General features: G+C 44.6%; 1 protein-coding gene across 2 annotated transcripts in view; it reads left to right on the forward strand.

Moving 5' to 3' along the window:
- The window catches only part of LOC117367064 (protein FAM3C-like), a 103344-nt gene that overhangs the window by 12238 nt on the left and 70250 nt on the right, over positions 1-20856 (forward strand). The window lies entirely within an intron of this gene.

Consider the following 20856-nt stretch of genomic DNA (forward strand, 5'->3'; position numbering starts at 1 on the left):
TGGGGATCCCGTGGGGACGCCCCCTAGGGTCACGGGGATCCCGTGGCGACGCCTCCTAAGGTCGCAGGGATCCTGCGGGGTTCGATACAGCTCGAGCCGCGAGGCTCGTCTTCTTTTTCCTACCTGCCCTGCCACAGCACACATAGCCGACCAGAAGTCTTCCCCGATGTCAGCACCGATATCGGAGGGAGGGCTTAAGCAAAGTCATCCCTCCGACGTCAGCGCTGACATCGGAGAAGACTTCCGGTCAACTATACATGCTGGGGCAGGGCAGACAGGAAATAGAAGACGAGCCTCACGGCTCGAGCTCCATTTGGCTGAGAAAGTTGCTAAGGTAATTTGCTTGCAGATGAGGGTTGGGAGACAAACGCAGAACACAAAAGGGGGGAGGGAGTGTGTTTTTGGATACAAGGCATGAACTTGGGAAAGAGGAAGGGAGGGAAAGAGATGCTGAGGTGGGGGAGAGAATGCGTGTTTGGACACAGAAGGAATGAACTTGGGAAAGAGGAAGGGAGGGAAAGAGATGCTGAGGTGGGGGAGGGAATGCGTTTTTGGACACAGAAGGCATGAACTTGGGAAAGAGGAAGGGAGGGAAAGAGATGCTGAGGTGGGGGAGGGAATGCGTGTTTGGACACAGAAGGCATGAACTTGGGAGAGAGGAAGGGAGGGAAAGAGATGCTGAGGTGGGGTAGGGAATGCGTTTTTGGACACAGAAGGAATGAACTTGGGAGAGAGGGAGGAAGGGAAAGAGATGCTGAGGTGGGGAAGGGAATGTGATTTTGGACACAGAAGGAATGAACTTGGGAGAGAGGAAGGGAGGGAAAGAGATGCTGAGGTGGGGGAGGGAATGAGTTTCTGGACACAGAAGGCATGAACTTGGGAGAGAGGAAGGGAGGGAAAGAGATGCTGAGGTGGGGGAGGGAATACATTTTTGGACACAGAAGGCATGAACTTGGGGGAGAGGAAGGGAGGGAAAGAGATGCTGAGGTGGGGGAGGGAATGCGTTTTTGGACACAGAAGGCATGAACTTGGGAGAGAGGAAGGGAGGGAAAGAGATGCTGAGGTGGGGGAGGGAATACATTTTGGACACAGAAGGCATGAACTTGGGAGAGAGGAAGGGAGGGAAAGAGATGCTGAGGTGGGGGAGGGAATGCGATTTTGGACACAGAAGGCATGAACTTGGGAGAGAGGAAGGGAGGGAAAGAGATGCTGAGGTGGGGGAGGGAATGCGTTTTTGGACACAGAAGGCATGAACTTGGGAGAGAGGAAGGGAGGAAAAGAGATGGTTGTGTACAGGGGGAATGGAAGAAAGGAGAATTTTTGGTCATAGGGGAGTGAGGTACAGATGAGAGGGAGAAATATTGTGGTGGAAAGGGAACAGTGGGACAGATTGAAATGGATGCAAGAGGGAGGAATGTTGGACATAGTGGTGAAGAGAATAGAGGGAGAGATGTGGCATGGTGCTGGAGAGGGGTGATAGAAGGAGAAATGTTGGGCATGGGACTGGTGGGCAGGGGTGAAAAATGAGAAAGGGATAAATGCTGGCCCATAGTAGGAGGAATCAATGGACAGCAAAATAAGAATTTACAGAAGATGGGAAAGCAGAAAAAAGAAACTGGGACCAACTTTATGGAAAAATAAGTCTCCAGAAAACATAGGCAAAAAACAGAATTTATTGACTAAAATATGTTAGCTTTGGGAAATGTATATAGCAGATGTCTTTAAATTGTGTTCAAAAGAAAAGGAAATGCATATCTGTTTTTATTTCTACAGTGTTGAAGTACTTGCTGACCCTTGCTGTGACTGGTGGGGATCCCCAAGCACTGCTAGCAGAGGACCTCCTCTAGAGACAGCCAGAACTCCCCTCCACCAAGCACAGCAGTCGCTGGCAACATCTATGAGCCACTGAGGTGCCAGCATCTGTGACTTAGGGACACTACCTCTGCCTGCCAAGCTTGGCAAAGGGACCCCCGGCCAACTGCAAAGGAAGTCCTCAGCTGACAGCTTAGGGGTTCTCATCAGCTGAGTATTTATATTTTATATTTACATTAGAGGCTCTGGTAGAAACCCGTTTACAAAGTATGTATTCTTCCCAATTAATATTTCCAAATTAATAAAGTGTTTTTGCTTATTTGTAAATAGGTCTCTACCAGAGCCTTTAATTCAGTAGCACAATTAAATGAAATAACTATTTCTGAAGTTTATAGGGACGGGCGGGGATTCATCGCGGGGATGGGTGGGGATGGAGGGGATTCCTCGCGGGGATGGGTGGAGACGGAGGGATTCCTCATGAGGACAGGTGGGGACGGAAGGATTCCTCACGGGGATGGGTGGAAACGGGTGGGATTTTGGTGGGGACGGGTGGGATTTCTATTCCAAAAGCTGATAATCAAAGGACAATAGAACAATAGATGATACAGTGTTCCTATGTCTAGATGATAGTGCTAGCATCTATTAGATTTAGAACCAGCAGGGGTCCAAAAAGATCTATGTAACAGAAAAAACCATGTTTGTCTTATAGATGCTGACGCTGTACATTTCATCCTCCAAGTCCAAATTCGTGGCCATCAAGATGCAGAAATATATTGCTTTACCCTGCATACTTTTATAGTTCAAAAAGTTTTTATTGATTTTAGGTAAAATCAACAATATAAACAGAAAAATAAGGAATATCAACAGGATAAATGTGAATCCATAGTCCAATGTCCGTATATAAGAAAGAAGGGTAAAAGACAAAAGCAAGATACAGATTGTATTGTACATAAGGAGAACAACCGCATAGATTGAAATGAAAAGTAAATCAGTTAAAAATTGCAAAATATAATGAATAATCAGTCTAGAATAAACCTCAAGTAAGATAAACATATCAAAGAATCATATAGTCACTAATAAAGTATTTATAAGGAAATAGCCAAATCATCCTCTAGCAGATTCTTGCAAACAATATTGTATAATAGGGTCCCATATAGCATGAAACTGTTGTAGGGAACCCATTCTCTGAGCAAAAATAGATTCATATTTGACAATAATATTTAAATGAGACCACCATTCTGCATGAGATACATCAGTTAAATTCTTCCAGTTAGAGAATATGATCTGCTATTAAAAGTAGTGCTCATAACAATAAACTCCCAGGATCAGTAGGGGAATACCAAGAGGATGTAGTACCAATGATAAGCAGAGTATAGGATAAAGTTTCCTTAACATTAAGCATCCTGACTATATCCCCCCAAACTAGCTTCCAGAAAGAATGTAACATTGGGCAGTCAAAAATCATATGCCATAGTGTGCCATCATGTAGGTTACAAGACCAGCATAATTTAGACTTAGAAGAGTCTATTTTAGCCAATCTACAAGGGGTCCAGTACGCTCTATGTAACAGAAAGTAGGCCGATTGGAGCATAGAAGCGGAATGTAATGCTTTGCTAGTCGACAGCCATATATTTGACCAGTCATCATCTGTTAAGGTAGTGGAAAGTTCTGCATGTCAAATATTTCTAGTAGACAGGAGTGGAGAATCTGTGAGAAGACTTGTACCATCTAGAAGCCTCTTTACCCGAAGCTGCAATGAAAGCACAAGTCACCATATAGGAAGGCAAAGCGGCAATATATACTGCATTAGAAAGTAGCTTTTTGATGCAGTGTGTCAGTTGCAACCATCTAAAAAATTGAGAAGGCGGTAAGTTATGTGTTCTGCAGATGGTTTCGAAAGAGATCAAATTTTTCCATCATACAAGTGAGAAATGCACCATAGCCCATGATCTTGCCACAGTCTCCACGATACCATTTTGTTCTGAATTTTAATATTAGGGTTATGCCATAGTGGTGCCGTTAGAGATGTGGCCCATTTATCGTCAGTGTAAGCATCATAATATCTAATTGCAGTGAGTGTGGAGTGAACCACAAGATGATTTTCTAGAGAAGTGACTCCACGCATAGCAGGAGCGTATGTTAAAAATAAAGGGTTACTAAATGATTCCAAGAATACCCATAAGGGTACAGGAGTAGAAGAAGGAAAATCCATCCATCTCTTACTTTGTCTCAGTAGGAACGCCAAATGGTAATCATATATACAGTGGTGCCTCACACAACGAACTTAATTGGTTCCAGGAGCAAGTTTGTTATGCGAAAAGTTCGTTATGTGAAACGCGTTTTCCCATAACAATACATGTTAAAAAAAATAATTTGTTCTGTAGCATAAAATATGCTAAGATGACATAAAAAAAGATAAATTTTTTGTTATTATTTTTATTTAGATACATCTAAAAACATAATTGTTTTTTAAAACAACACATCACCTTTCACCTGCCTGTCCTTAATCCAAATTGCTAATAGCCTCTCCATTTCCTCGTGGATTGAAGACCTATGTTTTTCATGAAATAGTTTTGATACTCCTTTGGCTACTTTGGCTGATTTTATTGCATCCTTATTTGTCAAAATGGTGAAAATGGTGGTTTTGCTGAGGCCAAACTCTTTGACGAGGTCACACTGTTTTACCCCACATTCACTCCTTCTAATTATTTCCCGTTTAATTTCAACAGAAATCACCTTCCTGCTTTTTTTAGAAGCCATGATATACTGTATAAACAATAATTTTACAGTGAGAGAGGGCAGAGTCTCAGCGGCAAAAACTGGGACTTAACTGTTCATTTTTTTTTTTTTTCTAGCATCGGGGAAGCGGCGAGAGTAGCTCCGCCCCCCCCAACGCATCAGCAGTAGGCGCCGGGCCCCTGCGAGCCGACGGTCCGCTACTGCACAGGGAGCCAGGCGGAGAGAGGGCAGTTAAGCGCAGTGCCTGCGCGGAAGGATGCAGCTCGGGCGACTTCGTTGTGTGAAACGAAGTTCGTTGTAGGAAGCAAGACATGAAGTTCGTTGTGCGCAGCGTTCGCTGTGCGAGGCGTTCATTATGCGAGGCACCACTGTACTAGGGAAATTAACACCTCCTTGTTGTTTGGTACATTTGAGTTTTCGAATACTAATTCTAGGTGTTTTATCGTTCCATAAAAATGATACTAACATACGTTCTAATTTTTTATAGTTTTGAGCCGGCATTAGGCAAGGGAGCATAGACATGGTATAGTTGATGATTGGGATAAGCATCATTTTGATAGTGTCTAATCTTCCCCACCATGTGAGCTTCAAAGGAGACCATCGAGAAATGAGTATTTTAAGTTTAGAGGTCAAGTGTTCCATATTATAGGACAGAGTATCATCTATAGTTGGACCAAAAAGGACTCCCAAATACTTAAGTTTGTTAGGTGACCATAAGAAACCATATTTAACAATGTCTGCTTTGGCATCAGGACAATTAATTGACATGATTTCAGTTTTGGTTTGGTTAAGTTTATATCCCGAGACATTCGAATATGAAGCGATCAGTGCAAGAATATGATGTATCGAGGATGGATGTGCATACAATAATACGTCATCAGCATAAGCTGATAATTTGACATGGGCATTTGGAGTTATTAGACCTCTAATATTTGAGTTCGTGCGAATCGCTGTCAGAAAGGGTTCCAGGGCAATGTTAAACAGTAAAGGGGATAGTGGACACCCCTGTCTAGTTCCCCTGGAAGGGTGGAATGGGGCCGAATACAGATCATTGATATATAATTTAGTAGTAGGTGCACTGCAGAGTACAGAAGTTTAACCAATGAGAGGAAATAGGAAGGGAAGCCATACCATTGCAATACCTGAAACATATAGTTCCATTCAATGCGATCGAACGCTTTTTCAGCGTCTAATCCCATAAGAAACAAGGGGTCCGGGTCAGCTGCAGCTGAGCATATAACATCAGTTAATAACCTAGTATTATCACTAGAAAGGCGACCAGGTAAGAATCCTGTTTGGTCCGGTGAAATTATATTCGATATACTAGGGATAAGTTTATTAGCAATAATTTTGGCAAAAATCTTAGCATCAGTATTGATCAATGATAGTGGCCTATAATTGGCTACTGACAGAGGGGATTTGCCCGGTTTGGGAAATATTATAATGGTTGCTTCTGTAAAGGTACCAGAAATTTTGCCTGATTGAATAATGAAGGTAAAGAAAGAGAGAATGGGATCTATCAATTGAGAGAGAAGCATCCTGTAAAATTCTGCTGTGAGTCCGTCCGGACCAGGGGCCTTACCTTTAGCAAGTTGTGTAATAGCCAATTCAATATCAGTTTTGGATATGGGAGAGGAAAAATCTTGTTGACAAGAAGGAGGGATCGGCGTGTGTGGCAAATTATCTAAAAATTTATTTATAGTAGGTAAATTGCAAGCTTCGGACGTGTATAGAGAAGAGTAGAATTTATGAAAGCAGGAGAGTATGTCTGCAGAGTTAGTCAGAGTACAATTGTTCTCATCAGTTATAGCAGTTACATAAGTTTTGGAACTTCTGCCTTTAAGGTACAGAGCAAGTTGGTGCCCACTACAATTATTTTCAGAGTAGTACGAAGCATTTTTAAGTAATAATGTATGCGATGCCGTTTTGCTAAGGAGAAGATTGTATTCCACCTTTAAGGCCCTAAGATGAGATAGGGTTCCAAAATCAAGCTGGTGAAGCACATGTAATTCCTCAGTTGTTTTGATTTGGCATTCTAGCTCTGCAACTAGTTTCAATCTCTCACGCTTCAGGAATGCCGCCTTTGATATAATAACCCCTCTAATAAAAGCCTTAAAGGAATCCCATAGATTAATCCAATTAGTGGATGAGGGACTATTAATAGAGAAAAAGCCATTTATTGCTAGGGAAACTGTTTCCAAAAAATCTGGTTCCTGAAGTAGTGAATTATTGAATCTCCATTGTTTACACAAAATAGGCCTAGAGATATTGTGAAGGTTAAGTAGAATAGCAGCATGATCTGAAATAGCAATTTCTCTAATGTCTGTAGTAGAGAGATATGTGGAGAGGGCTGTACTAATTAAGAAGAAGTCAATGCGTGAATATGTTGAGTGTGGCGAGGAGTAAAATGTGAACTTCCTATCTTCAGGGTGAGTTACCCACCAGGGATCAGTTAAGTTAAATTGTGAAATCAATCCCTGTAATTTATGCCAAGAGCGAGATAGTTTGTGTTGGGCAGTGGACTGACGGTCTCTGGCGGAATCTAAAATAAGGTTGAAATCCCCACCTAAAATAAAAAAATTCATCAGGAGAAAGTGTTAGTTGTTCAGCTATGTCATCAAAAAATGTGGGTGTATCACCATTAGGAGCGTAGATATTGAGGCACATTATGGGAAGACCGCATATATCTAAGTGTGCAACTATCCATCTTCCTGCAATATCAGAGGAGTGGGATATCAATTGTAAGTCCTGTCTACGCACATCAGAACACCATTTTTTTAATCTACAGCTGAGGAACACAAGGGTGGTAAGGCCCAGGGAAATTGAAATTTAGCAGAGTCATTAGCATTTAAGTGAGTTTCTTGAAGAAACACTACATCAGGCTGAAACCTTGACACATATTCCCTGATTTTTTGTTGTTTAACAGGATTGTTTAGGCCTTTTACATTCAAGGCACAAAATTTAAGTGACATAGCAAATCAAGTGTAATAATGCACCAAAAAGCACAAGGAAATCAAGTCATGAAGATATAACACAGGTTTAAGAAATAGAGAATAGAGTAAAGCAAATGTAATTTGAGCATTCCATATGTAAAGAACAGTTATATTACTCCACTGTTTGAGTAAAGCGACTGGCAATAAAGGTAGATAACCCCTTTTAGACATACTCATAGTGCCACATAAATGATATCGTGGAAGCTATGGCATAAATTCTGAAATAGTACATGTGTTACAGAGAAACTAAAGTATCTACTAGAAATGGTTAAGCATCTGAGGCATACAATGAACAGGTAACTGATATGAAAGACATACATCGAATTAATGAGGTTAATGCAATCAGTAGAAAGCAGAGGAGAATAAAGCAAAACAAATATAGTTGTTACACCAATGTTAGAAATAGACTCTGAGAAGGGTGTCTTGAAATGAACACAGGAAAAGAAAAAAATAAAAAGAACGGACAGAGGTACTTGAAAAAACTTAGGTATAGTAAGGCCACATAGGCAGATAGTGGATAGCTCAACACATCTCAGAAAACACAGAATTGTTCCCTTGGGAAAACATGAAAAATTTCTACATAACCTAACAATTAAACAGCAAACACGCCGAGTCAAAAAGTATATGCAGTCAGCATAACATTCAGGTCAATAAGGCATTCAGAAGTATTATGAGACTAGGTAGTACAGGTCTCATACAACACAGCAAGAGGACATCATATGGCCAGGAGGTTCATGTGGCATCGATATTGCTCGGCGCTTGTAGCTCCAAGAAATCTGCCAATTCATGGGGATGATGAAAATTGTTTGTGGTGTTGTTAATCGTAACTCGGAGGGTGGCTGGATAGAACATGCCGTATTTAGCGCCCATACTTTTCAGTTTCGGTCTATATTCCAATAGTTGTTTTCTACGTTTCGCAGTCTGTTTAGAAAGATCCGGAACAATAAGAACGGTGTGGCCCTCAAATTTAAGAGGATGTTGCAGCTTTGCTTGTCGCATAATCTCCATGACCTGGGAGTATCGTAGTAGCCGGGCGATGATGGGCCTCGGGTATTTCGCCTGCACATCCAACACATGCGTCGGTGAGCGGTGGGCTCTGTCGATTTCCAATTCGAATTTAAATTCGATATTCAGCAGCTTCGGTAAAATAATTTGCAGAAAGGCAATGGTGTCTCTGCCTTCCCTCGCTTCCGGAATTTATAGAACACGCAGGATTGTTTCTACGTGAGCGGTTCTGAGCGTCCTCGAGCTCTTGTTCCAAAATGGCGATTTTTTTAACCTGACGTTGCAGCGTTTTAATGTTATTTTCATTTACTTCGATTTTTTGTTCAGCTGTGTCGATTCTTGAGCGGCAAACTGCCATTTCAATTATCAGTGAGGCTAATTCCGTCTTGATGTCTTCTGTATTTTGATTCGTGGTGGTCAGCAGTTCGCGCATGGAGCGGAGTTCCGCCATGACAGTTTGTAAAGAGTCAGCCTCGTCTTTTGTAGATGGATTTTTTTGCGGCGAGATGGGTTCTACATTCTTCCTCTTGCCTGTCTTGGTAGCTGACATCTTCAGACAGGTAATCCGGCGGTTCGCGTGTTTATCGCCGCCGAGGGGAGAGAATATCGATTCTTTTTAGTGATCCGAGCTGCGGAGCAAAACCATTACGCTGCCATTTACAGTGGTGCTCACTAGCGCCCCCCCTGCATACTTTTAGATATTAATTTTATTTAAAACATCTTGGAATATAAGACGTTCTGTCTTATTAACTGTGATTTTATCCTCTTATTTTTAACCAAGCACCTAACTGAAATTTATTCTGTTGTTCTGAAAAGATCACTTTGGTCAGCCACAAAACTTAAGAGACTTGAAGAAAGCACAAATGTTTTATTCAGCATGTGCGGACTCCTGAGCCCCCAAGCTGGCAGCTTCAGAAGTCCTGTAACCAGGAAGTTACAGTGATATTTATACATTTTCTGGCTAAACAACAGAATGCTAGAAAAAAACTTATCATGTGTTACTTTTCTTAACAATCATTGGTCCTAAGCTCACACTAGCAGGTCACTCTGTTACATGTCCAGGAGGGTGGAATACAATACTGTGTATGCTGAGATAAGCATAAGAAGCTAAAACGCTCAAGCTAAAACACCCAGTGTAGGCAGGCTAGAACATGAGATAAGTCAGGTCTGCAATTAAACATAATTCAGCATTTTATTAAGGAGAAAACTTAGTTCAAAACTCAGGAAAACCAGTCTCAGATTCCTTCAGTTCTGCTGTTTTGGAAAAGGTAGGCTGCTAGACCCTTTCCATAAAAACTGACTCAGGCCGCACCAGGAATGCTGTTGCATAAAAGTTACAGATTTATCATAAAATATGAAGCAGCATGTAAAAAGAACAGATTACCAGCATTCAGAAGTGTCACAGATCAGATAAAGTTCCACACCCTGCAGGTATGCGGAAAAATACCCTATCTGTTTCTCTTTCTCATCTTACATGAATTAATATATTATTAGCCTTGCATTACAATCTATTGGAAAGTTTCTGATTGGTTATTAGCATTATCACAAGTGATCAGTTGCTAATCTGATTTGGTAGCATCATTAGACTTAATTCAGTGGTTACAAATGCATACAATTGGCTATATCCCTAATTGACGTAAAAGCCATTAACATCTGCGTATGTCTTTAAAGCAATTTTCCACTTACATATGTCATTATCAGATTGATTTTGATGGCCAAACCCACCTAATCTTATCTGCCCTTGACACCCTTCTGCTTGGGGCTTTTTTCAGAGGTCATCTAAGCATGACCTCTGCCCAATTCCGAGAACAGCCCCCCACTCTGTCCTCTAGGTGCTATGGTTTTGCATACGTTCAGGTCATCGCGTTCTTTTGTGGCTCCTTGGACCAAGGCAACTGTAGTTCTGTGTTATCTTTATCTGATGTTCCAAAAAAGCTGTTACTCAATCTGTGGTGACAACTGTCAGAAGGACAACCTTGTCACTTGTCCAAGTTTTGCATTCTGTGCACACAATGCATAGGTCTCATGCCTGGCCTGCTGTCCATTGTTTCATCTCTGGTCAGAGAATACAGGAAATGCAGGAATCACTGCTGACTGCTTTACACCTGCAGGCCTGTCTCTATCTTCCAGCTAAGCAGCAGTATTATAATTTTGTGTCCATACACCAAGCATTGATCTCATCTGTGCTGTATTGTAACACGTGTGCTGTATGTTCCTTTCCTCGAACAACAGAGGCAGGGGGAAATTGCCACATAAGAAAACAGCTTCTGTTCCAACTGTCTTGTAAAGATGAAATTAAGCTAACGTGACCATTTATTTTTTTCATCAAAACGGGACATCTATTAATATTCAGCCCTGCCTCGATCCCGCCCTTGCCCCGTCCCCAATTTCATCCATTCATTTTTCATGTACACACAATATCTTATTAATTCATAATGGTAAATATAAAATTTTTAAAAAACACATAGCACGCTGTACACAGAGAAAATGTTAATTATCATTTACGAGTTTCGGTTTTTTTTCAAAGATGTCAAGGCAGATTACTTTAAAATATGCAATGCCACCTCAGTAACTATAGAAAAATAGACAAATATAGTGCAAAATATAGACAGCAGATATAAATTCTCAAAACAGACACATTTTGATCACTAAATTTAAAATAAAATCATTTTTCTTAACTTTGTTGTTTGGTGATTTCATGAGTCTCTGGTTGCACTTCCTTCTGACTGTGCACCCAATCTTTCTTTCTTTCGCATCCAGCATTTCTTTCACAATCCAGCCCCATCCCCTTTGGGTCCAGGTCTCTCTCTCTTTTCCCTCTGTTTCCCTCCCCAGATCCAGTGTCAGTTCTCATTTGTACCTTTGTTCCAGGTTAGAGAATGACACGGTGGTTGTTATCCACGGCTAACCGCGAATAGCCGTGGGTAACCCGCCAAAGCGGGGAAAGAAAAATAGTGGTCGCTGTGGGGACGGGGACAAGGCCATTCACCGCCCCGTGGTGCGGTGAATGGTCTTGTCCCCGCAGTGAGGCAATCAAAGATTGTACGGTCCAGCAGCCCCCACCAGCCCGATCGCAGCATTTAGCCAGCTCCTTCCCTCCACTTCACCTTAGTTTGCAGGCTTTCTTTTTCGGCGACCCGCACACTTTCAAGGAGCCATGCACACGCAGCTGCTCAGTGTTCAATCTTCTGCTCTGACGCAACCGGAAACAGGAAGTTGCAGCAGAGGAGAAGATTGAACAACTCCAGCAGTCGCGCGTGCGCGGCTCTTTGAAAGTGTGCGGGTCGCCGAAAAAGAAAGCCGGCAAACTAAGGTGAGGTGGAGGGAGGGAGCTGGCTAAATGCTGCGATCGGGCGGGGGGTGGGGGGGCTGCTGGTCCCTCCCGGCTCACACAAGGAAGGAGGGAGTGAAAGGGAAAAAGATTATACAGTTCAGTCATTAAGTTTCATAGCAGAATTTACAACAAATGAAATAAATTTTGCCTCTTTGTAGGCTACTTGTAAGACCTCCCACTTAAGAAACTTCAATTCTTGAGACCACACATTTTAGAACATTAAGAGGAAGGAGATGTTTCAGGAAAGGGCTGCTAAAATGATATAGGGTCCCTGACACAAAGGCTTTAGAAGCTTAAAATATACTTGCCGATGGATAGAAGGAATGGAGAGACGCGATGGAAACTTTCAAATATTTGGTGGGCTTCAGTAAAGGAGTCATGACATGGCATAACATTACAGGGAAAAAAGTGTAGGAAGACTGATGCCTAGAACATTCTACTAGTAGAAATGGCAAAAACCCAAATCTAAAAACACAGAACACAGTTATAAAGGGCTGCTAGTGGTGGTGGTGGGGCTGATAGAAGATATGAAAGAAGGGTGATAGAAAGGAACAGATGGTAAAGGAGGGAGGGAAGGGTGGTGGAAAGGAATAGAACAGACATCTCTTTCTCTAGTTCAGCAGCCAGAACTTTGATTTATAAAGAAGGAATAAGCTAAATATTGCAGTACTAAGGCTTATATGGATGCTGCGGGGACGGTGACGGGGCGGTGAATGGGATGGCAGTGATGGTGATGGAGCAGTGAAGGGGATGGTGGTGACGGTGACGGGGCGGTGAAGGGAATGGTGGTGACGGGGCGGTGAAGGGGACGGTGGGTCGGGGACGGGGCGGTGACAGGGACAGATTTTTTTTCCCCGTGTCATTCTCTATTCCAGGTCTCCCTCTCTCTCCCTCCTCTGTTATGATCTTAAATCTCTCTGTTCTTCCCCAGGGTCTCTCCCCCTCCATCTAAACCTCCCATAGTCCTGCATCTGCCTCCTGTCTTTCCCCTTTGGTTCAGGGCAGGCCTTTCTCTCTCTAGTTTTTCTAATCTGCTTACACCCCCCCCTTTTTCGCCTCCCTTTCTCCTTCTCTCCCAGAAGATTTTAGCATATCTCTCTCCTCCTTTTCTCCCCTCAGATCTGGTATCTGTCTCCTTCCTCTTTTCCTCCTCCCAGGTCTGGTATCTGTCTCCAGGGCCGCCATCAGGGCAGTACTACCAGTCCTGCATTCAGGGGCCAGGAACTGACAGGGGGCCCGGGCTCCCCCAGTGTCCTAGGTCACAGTTCTTCAACCGCCGGTCCGCAGACCGGTGCCGGTCCCAGTGGCGTACCAAGGGGGGGGGGGCGGTCCGCCCCAGGTACACAGGAGAGAACTGGACGGGGGACCCGCGGAGTTCAATACATCTCGAGCCGCGAGGCTCGTCTTCTGTTCCTATCTGCCCTGCTGCTCACATATAGCCGATCGGAAGTGTTCCCCGATGTCAACGCTGATGTCGGAGGGAGGGCTTAAGCAAAGCCTGCCCTCCGACGTCAGTGCTGACGTCGGAGAATACTTCCGGTTGGCTATTTGTGCACGGCAGGGCAGGCAGGAAACAGGAGACAAGCCTCTCGGCTCGAGCTCCATTTTGCTGAGAAAGTTGCAAAGATGGGCTGGGAGGCAAACGCGGAACACAAAAGGGGGAGGGAGTGCGTTTTGGACACAAGGCATGAACTTGGGAGAGAGGAAGGGAGGGAAAGAGATGCTGAGGTGGGGGATGGAATGGGTTTTTGAACACAGAAGGCATGAACTTGGAAGGGAAGGAAAGAGATGCTGAGGTGGAGGAGGGAATGCGTTTTTGGACACAGAAGGCATGGACTTGGGAGAGAGGAAGGGAGGGAAAGAGATGCTGAGGTGGGGGATGGAATGGGTTTTTGGACACAGAAGGCATGGACTTGGGAGAGAGGAAGGGAGGGAAAGAGATGCTGAGGTGGGGGAGGGAATGGGTTTTTGGACACAGAAGGCATGGACTTAGGAGAGAGGAAGGGAGGGAAATAGATGCTGAGGTGGGGGAGGGAATGGGTTTTTGGACAAAGAAGGCATGGACTTGGGAGAGAGGAAGGGAGGGAAAGATGCTGAGGTGGGGGAGGGAATGGGTTTTTGGACACAGAAGGCATGGACTTAGGAGAGAGGAAGGGAGAGAAAGAGATGCTGAGGTGGGGGAGGGAATGGGTTTTTGGACACAGAAGGCATGGACTTGGGAGAGAGGAAGGGAGGAAAAGAGATGGTTGTGTACATGGGGAATAGAAGAAAGGATAATTTTTGGTCATAGGGAGGGAGTGAGGTACAGATAGTGGCATACCAAGGTGGGGGAGGGTGGGGGGCGGTCCACCCCGCCCCACCCCGGGTTTACGTCTCAAGGGGGTGCACAGCTGGCCACCCTCCAGTGTTCTCCCTAGGCCGGCAAACTGCGGCTCTTTAGCCACTTGAGTGCCACCGCCGCCATCGGGAACAGGCCGGCGCCAAGTTCTCTCTGCTTTTCCCTGTTGGGCCGACCAACTCTCGCCACTTGTGTCAATTCTGACGTCGGCGAGGACGTTCTGGGCCAGCCAATCGCTGCCTGGCTGGCCTAGAACGTCCTCTCTGACGTTAGAATTGATGTCGGGTGGCAAGAGTTGGTCGGCCCCGCTGGGAAGAGAAGCAGGGCGAACTCGGCGCCGGCCTGTTCCCGATGGCGGCAGTGGCAGTCTTACCCCAGTGGCGGTGGCAGCATTTTCCCAATGGTGGTGGCATAGGGGAGGGCAGGGAGAAAGAAAGAAAGGGGGGGACAGGAAGCCAGAAAGAAAGAAAGGGGGCAGGGTGAAACAAAGAAAAATGGGGCATGGAGAGAGAAAGACAGACATACAGAACGAAAGAGGGTGTGGAGAGAGAAAGAAAGAAGGGGGCAGGGTGAGAGAGAGAGAGAGAGAAAAACAGACATTCAGAAAGAAAGGGGGTATGGAGAGAGAGAAAAAGAAAGAAGGGGCAGGGTGAAACAAAGAAAAAGTTTGGGGAGGGAATGAGGTCTGGAGGAGAGGAAGCATACAGGAGGCTGAAAGAAGGGAAGAAATATCGGATGCACAGTCAGAAGAATAAAGTGCAACCAGAGACTGATGAAATTACCAAAGGTAGGAAAAATGATTTTATTTTCAATTTAGTGATCAAAATGTTTCTGCTTTGAGAATTTATATATGCTGTCTATATTTTGCACTTTGGCCCCCTTATACTAAACCGCAATAGCGTTTTTTAGCGCAGGGAGTCTTTGAGCGTTGAGAGCAGCGTGGGGCATTCAGCGCAGCTCCCTGCGCTAAAACCGCTATCGCGTTTTAGTAAAAAGGGAGGGGGAATATTTGTCTATTTTTGTATAGTTGTTACTGAGGTGACATTGCATAAAGTCATCTGCCTTGACCTCTTTGAAAACCCGCAGAATATAAATGATAATTAACAGTTTCTCTGCGTACAGCATGCTTTGTGTTTTTAAAATTTTATTGTTGGTAGATCATTTTGACTTGGCCACAAAGGTAAGGGGGAGGGAGGGAGGGGAGCTGCTGAAAGACATCTAGTAATCCTTGCAGGCTTGACTGTGCAGGGAATTATTTTTGTAAAATTATGTTTTGTTATGTGACTGGCATTATTTAGACTTTAATTTCTATGAATGAATAGAATGAAAATGATATAAATTACTTGCTTGTTTTTATGTGCGTGCGCTGAAGGAAAGTGGAGAGAGAGTGCACTGAGGACGCTGAAGGGAAATGGGGAAGAGAGAGTGGGGAGAAGATGCTGATTTATAAATTGACAATTGTACAGAATATTGTTTCTTTTTTATATTCATCCATAGCTGCATGTTAATGATGTACTTATATGCACTTATTTATCATCATAACATATACATCATCATTAACATGCAGCTATGGATGTGTAAGGACAGGCTGAGGAGGATGGATGGGAAGGAATGAAGGTGCACATATCAACATATCGTACATTTTTAACATGCATGATGCAGCTATAGGCAAGCTGAGGAGGATGGGATCATACAGATGTGTATGTTCAGATATGCGCTTAGATGTGTAGTTTTTTCTGATATATTTATTAAGCTTACAGTATTTATAAAAACACATTTAATACTTGTTACAAAAAATTTTGTGCAATTGTGATCTACTTCTGCCCTACAAAGGTCAAAAGAAATCCTTAACTGAGATTTTACATTCAAAAGTGAATTATAGCTACTAGCACTATTATTTATTAGTTATTTATTATGCAGATGTTTGTTAGTTTGTTATTAGTTCAGTATTAGACATATGTTAGTTTAGAATAGATAGGTATAGATTAGTTTAGTTTAGGTTAGGTTAGGGCCCTGCTGAAAGAGTCTACCTTGACGTGGTTGCAGGCTTACAAATCTTTTGGTCAAAGAGTGCGGCGACAGAGAAAAGTATGTGTGTATTCGGCCCATGGAAGAAGGGAGGGTGCGGGGGGGGGGAAGGGGTGCGTGGGGGGGCCCCATAGGATTGCTCAGTAAGGGGCCCAGAAATTTCTGATGGCGGCCCTGTCTGTCTCCTCCCCTTACCCCCTGCTCAGGCATCTCTCTCTCTCTCTCTGCTCCCTTCCTCCTGTTCTTCCTTCTCAATTTATTTTCTGCCTCTGTCTAAATTCTTTCTTACTATTCAGTCCTCAATTTCCCTCTTTCATTGTGTCTACCTATAGCTTGCCACTTCTTTCCCACCCCTTCCAGTATCTAACTCTATCCTCTTCCCTCAATCCAGCATGTGCCCTTTTTTCTTTCTTCTCTCCACTTCCTTCCAGCGTCTACTCCCCTCTCTCACCCCCTTCCATTCAATGTCTGCCCCCCTCCCCACACTTCTATTCAGCATCTGTCCACCCTCTCCCTTACACTTCCATTCAGCACCGGTCCCCCTCTCTCTACCCCTTCCATCTACTGTTCACCCTCTCTCACCCCTCCCATCCACTGCCCTGTCTGCTCTTTCCATCCAGTGTCCACTCTCTATCTCTCTTCCATATGGCAATTTCCCTCTTTCTATGTCCTTTCAATAAGCTGTCTGTCCTGTACCCCTTCTCTCCTTTGTACATGATTCATTTCAGCTTCACCCCTCTTCATTTTTCTGTCTCCACTCCTTCCCCTGTGCTCTGGCATCTGTCTCTTCTCCTTTCCTAACTTCCCAATCAACCCCATGGCCTGGCATCACATGCATTTCCTTCTCTTCTACCTCTCCCTCCCCCTCCATGCTCTGGCATCTCCTCTCGTTCCTTTCCCTCCGGTCTGGCATCTGTCTCCTTAGTTTCCCTTCCCTCATACCCTGGCACCTCTCTGCTCTCCTCTTCTATCTCTTCCTCCCCCTCCATTATCTGGCATTTCCTCTCCTTCCTTTCTCTCCCTCCCTCCTTTCTTGCCCTTGGTCTGGCATCTGTCTTCTTCCCCCTCCATGTACAAGTGATGGGTAAATGCAGATGCTCAGTTAGAGAGTTGGCCTTAGAGTGCTGGTAAAAAAATTGAAAAATAGGACTTTAGAAGTAGTCCTTTTAATACTGGCTACACTTGTAAGAGAGCCCATAAAATCCTGGCTTTGTAGAATGGTCAGTCACACTGGATGCTAATCGTTTTGAATTTTCTTCTTCTTCTCCTTCCTTAAGGTACATAAATAATCCTTACAGGAAGGCGAAAAAGAAAATCCAAAACGACTGCCTGGACTTTGCAGTCCCCAGTTATGTCTAACACCAGCTCTAGCAGGATATATATTTCAAATCTGATATATTCTAATCACAAAATAGAAATAAAATTATTTGTTTCTACCTTTTGTTGTCTCTGGTTTCTGCTTTCATTTTCTTTTTACTCTCTTCCTTCCAGCATCCGCCCTCTCTGTCTCTTCAATCCAGCATCTTCCCCTTCCATCTACTGTCTGCACTCTCCCCCTTCCATATGGTATCTGTCTTCTTTCAATGCCCCTCTCCCCTTTCCATCCAGCCTGTGCCCCCTCTCTCCTTTTTACATGATTCATTCCAGCTTCACTGCTGTCTTCTATTTTATCTCTCCTACACCAGATCTAGCATCTTTGTCCCTCTCTATTTCTCTGCTGATCCCCCTTCCCATCTCATTCCTGTCTCTCCCCTTCCTTTCCTCTAATCTCCCTGCCAGCTGTTTCCTTCCTTTTTCCTTCTCCCTTCCCTCCTCCCCCTGTCCAGCAGGAACTCTCTTCCCTTCCCTTTTCCTCCTCCCCTCCCAGCAGCATATCTCCTTCTCCTTCCCTCCAGGTCCAGTAGCAGCTGTCCCTTTTTCCCCTTGTCCAGCAGCTTCCCAGACTCCTTTCCCTCCTCCCCTCCCAGCAGCATCTCTCCTTCTCCCTCTCCAGGTCCAGAAGCAGCTGTCCCTTTTTTTCCCTTGCCCAGCAGATTCCCAGACTCCTTTCCCTCCTCCCCTCGCAGCAGCATCTCCCCTTATTCTTCCCTCCAGGTCTAGTAGCAGCTGTCCCCTTTTTTCCCTTGTCCAGCAGCTTCCCAGACTCCTTTCCCTCCTCCCCTCCCAGCAGCATCTCTCCTTCTCCCTCTCTCCAGGTCCAGTAGCAGCTGTCCCTTTTTTTCCCTTGCCCAGCACCTTGCTAGGCTCCTTTCCCTCCTCCCCTCCCAGCAGCATCTCTCCTTCTCCCTCTCCAGGTCCAGTAGCAGATGTCCCTATTTTCCCCTTGCCCAACAGCTTCCCAGACTCCTTTCCCTCCTCCCCTCCCAGCAGCATTTCTCCTTATCCTTCCCTCTAGGTCCAGTAGCAGCTGTCACCTTTTTTCCCTTGTCCAGCAGCTTCCCAGACTACTTTCCCTCCTCCCCTCCCAGCAGCATCTCTCCTTCTCCCTCTCTCCAGGTCCAGTAGCAGCTATCCCTTTTTTTCCCTTGCCCAGCACCTTGCCAGACTCCTTTCCCTCCTCCCCTCCCAACAGCATCTCTCCTTCTCCCTCTCCAGTTCCAGTAGCAGCTGTCCCCTTTTTTTCCCTTGCCCAACAGCTTCCCAGACTCCTTTCCCTCCTCCCCTCCCAGCAGCATCTCTCCTTCTCTCTCTTTCCAGGTCCAGTAGCAGCTTTCCCTTTTTTTCCCTTGCCCAGCAGCTTCCCAGACTGCTTTCTCTCCTCCCCTCCCATCAGCATCTCTCCTTATCCTTCCCTCCAGGTCCAGTAGCAGCTGTCCCCCTTTTTTTTTTTTTTTTACCATGCCCAGCAGCTTCCCAGCCTCTAACAGTGGCTTTCTTCCCTCCCAGCAGCTCTCCTTACTTGCCAGCACAGTGATTCAGGAAGGCAACCTTGGGTCCTTTGATGGGTCGCGCCGCCTATGAGGAAAGAGGAAGTTGCATCATCAGAGGCGGCCCCGACTCAGCAAAAGCCCCAAGGTTGCCTTCCTGAATCGCTGCGCTGGTAAGTTAGGAAAGCTGCTGAGAAGGGAGAAAGCCACTGTCAGAGGCTCCCCGTGATCTCTCCGGCCCTGCGCAGACTTCAGCTCGTCAATCTTGCTAGCCCTGCACGAACTGGCAGGAAATTGCAGATATCAACCTCGCCAGCCCTGCGCGGACCGGCAGGAATTTTCTGCGGACCGGCACCGGTCCGCGGACCAGAGGTTGAAGAACAATGCTCTAGATGATGTAGTATTAGACGGAAAGCTGCTTGATTTTTCACGACTGCAACAAAAATTTGGTATTGCTAAATCTCAAAGTTATAGGTGGTTGCAGTTGAAGCAGGCCATTCAGGAGGGGTTCCCTCATTGGAAAAATCTTAAAACTCAGTATAGATTGCCATTCCTGTGCTTCCAGACGGATTTCCTGGGTCACCAGGCTGCTCAGTGGTATAAATTAATATTTGGATTTTTGAATAAGAAACCAAAAACTGGTCTGCATGACATTTAGAGCATTGAGATGAAGCATCAGATTACTGCATCTCAATGGCCACAAATTTGAACTTGGAGTTTGAGATGTACGCTGTCTGCATCTATGAGACAAACGTGGGTTTTTTTGGTTACATTGAGCATTTTGGTCTCCGGTTAGATTACAGAAATTATATAGTTCCAAGTCTAATAGGTGTTGGCTCTGTCATCTTGAACCTGGGATATTAGAACATTTATTATTTTATTGTCCCTTGATACTTCAATTTTGGAGATCCATTTGGGATCAGGTGAACAAAGTAATGGAAAATCCAGTGGCACTTGGCACTTTGAGAGCGAAAAGCCAAATATCATCTCACAATAACAAACTTCTCTTTATTATGATAGGGGTTGCCATACAGCTTATTTTAAGGAATTGGAAAAATTGGGATCGCTTAAACTGTACTTTTTGGTGGTAGTCCTGTGTCACATCTTTAAAATTGAACGTACTATGGCTATATAACAAGGACATTATAAGAAGTTTCTGAGGATTTGGGAGCCATTGACAAAATTTTGCAAAAAGTGATTGTTGACTTTGCCCTTTGGTCATGCATGTCTAGGGTGGGTGGGTGGGAAGGGGGTTTGGAAAAATTTTTTAATTCTTTCATTTGAGTGCAATTTTTGAATGTAAATATGGGAGGGTGATATATCTATTTGTCATAGATTACAATTTTGGTTGAATCTAAGTGCTTTTATAGTATAACTAGTCATTAAGCCCGTTACATTAACGGGTGCTAGAATACTGTTCACCCTCTATGTTGCCCCTTCCATTCACTTCCCTCTCTTCTCTTTCCATCCAGTGTCCACCCCCTCTCTCTCTGTCCCATATGGCCTCTCTCCATCTCCTCTTTCCTTTTCCCTTGGTCTGGCATACCTTCCTCCTTCCCTCCATGCCCTGCCATCTGTTCTTCCCTCCAAGTCGTTCTCTCCCCCTCTGCTCACTTTCTTCCTTCAACTACTTCATCGGGCAACAGCAGCATTCACAATTCATTGCTGTTGCTGGCTTCAGGTATTCCTCTCTGGCGGGTCCTGTGTTCATGAAAACAGGAAGTAGGCAGGACCGGCCAG

This window comes from Geotrypetes seraphini, chromosome 9, assembly GCF_902459505.1.
Source record: "Geotrypetes seraphini chromosome 9, aGeoSer1.1, whole genome shotgun sequence".
Lineage (NCBI taxonomy): Eukaryota > Metazoa > Chordata > Amphibia > Gymnophiona > Dermophiidae > Geotrypetes > Geotrypetes seraphini.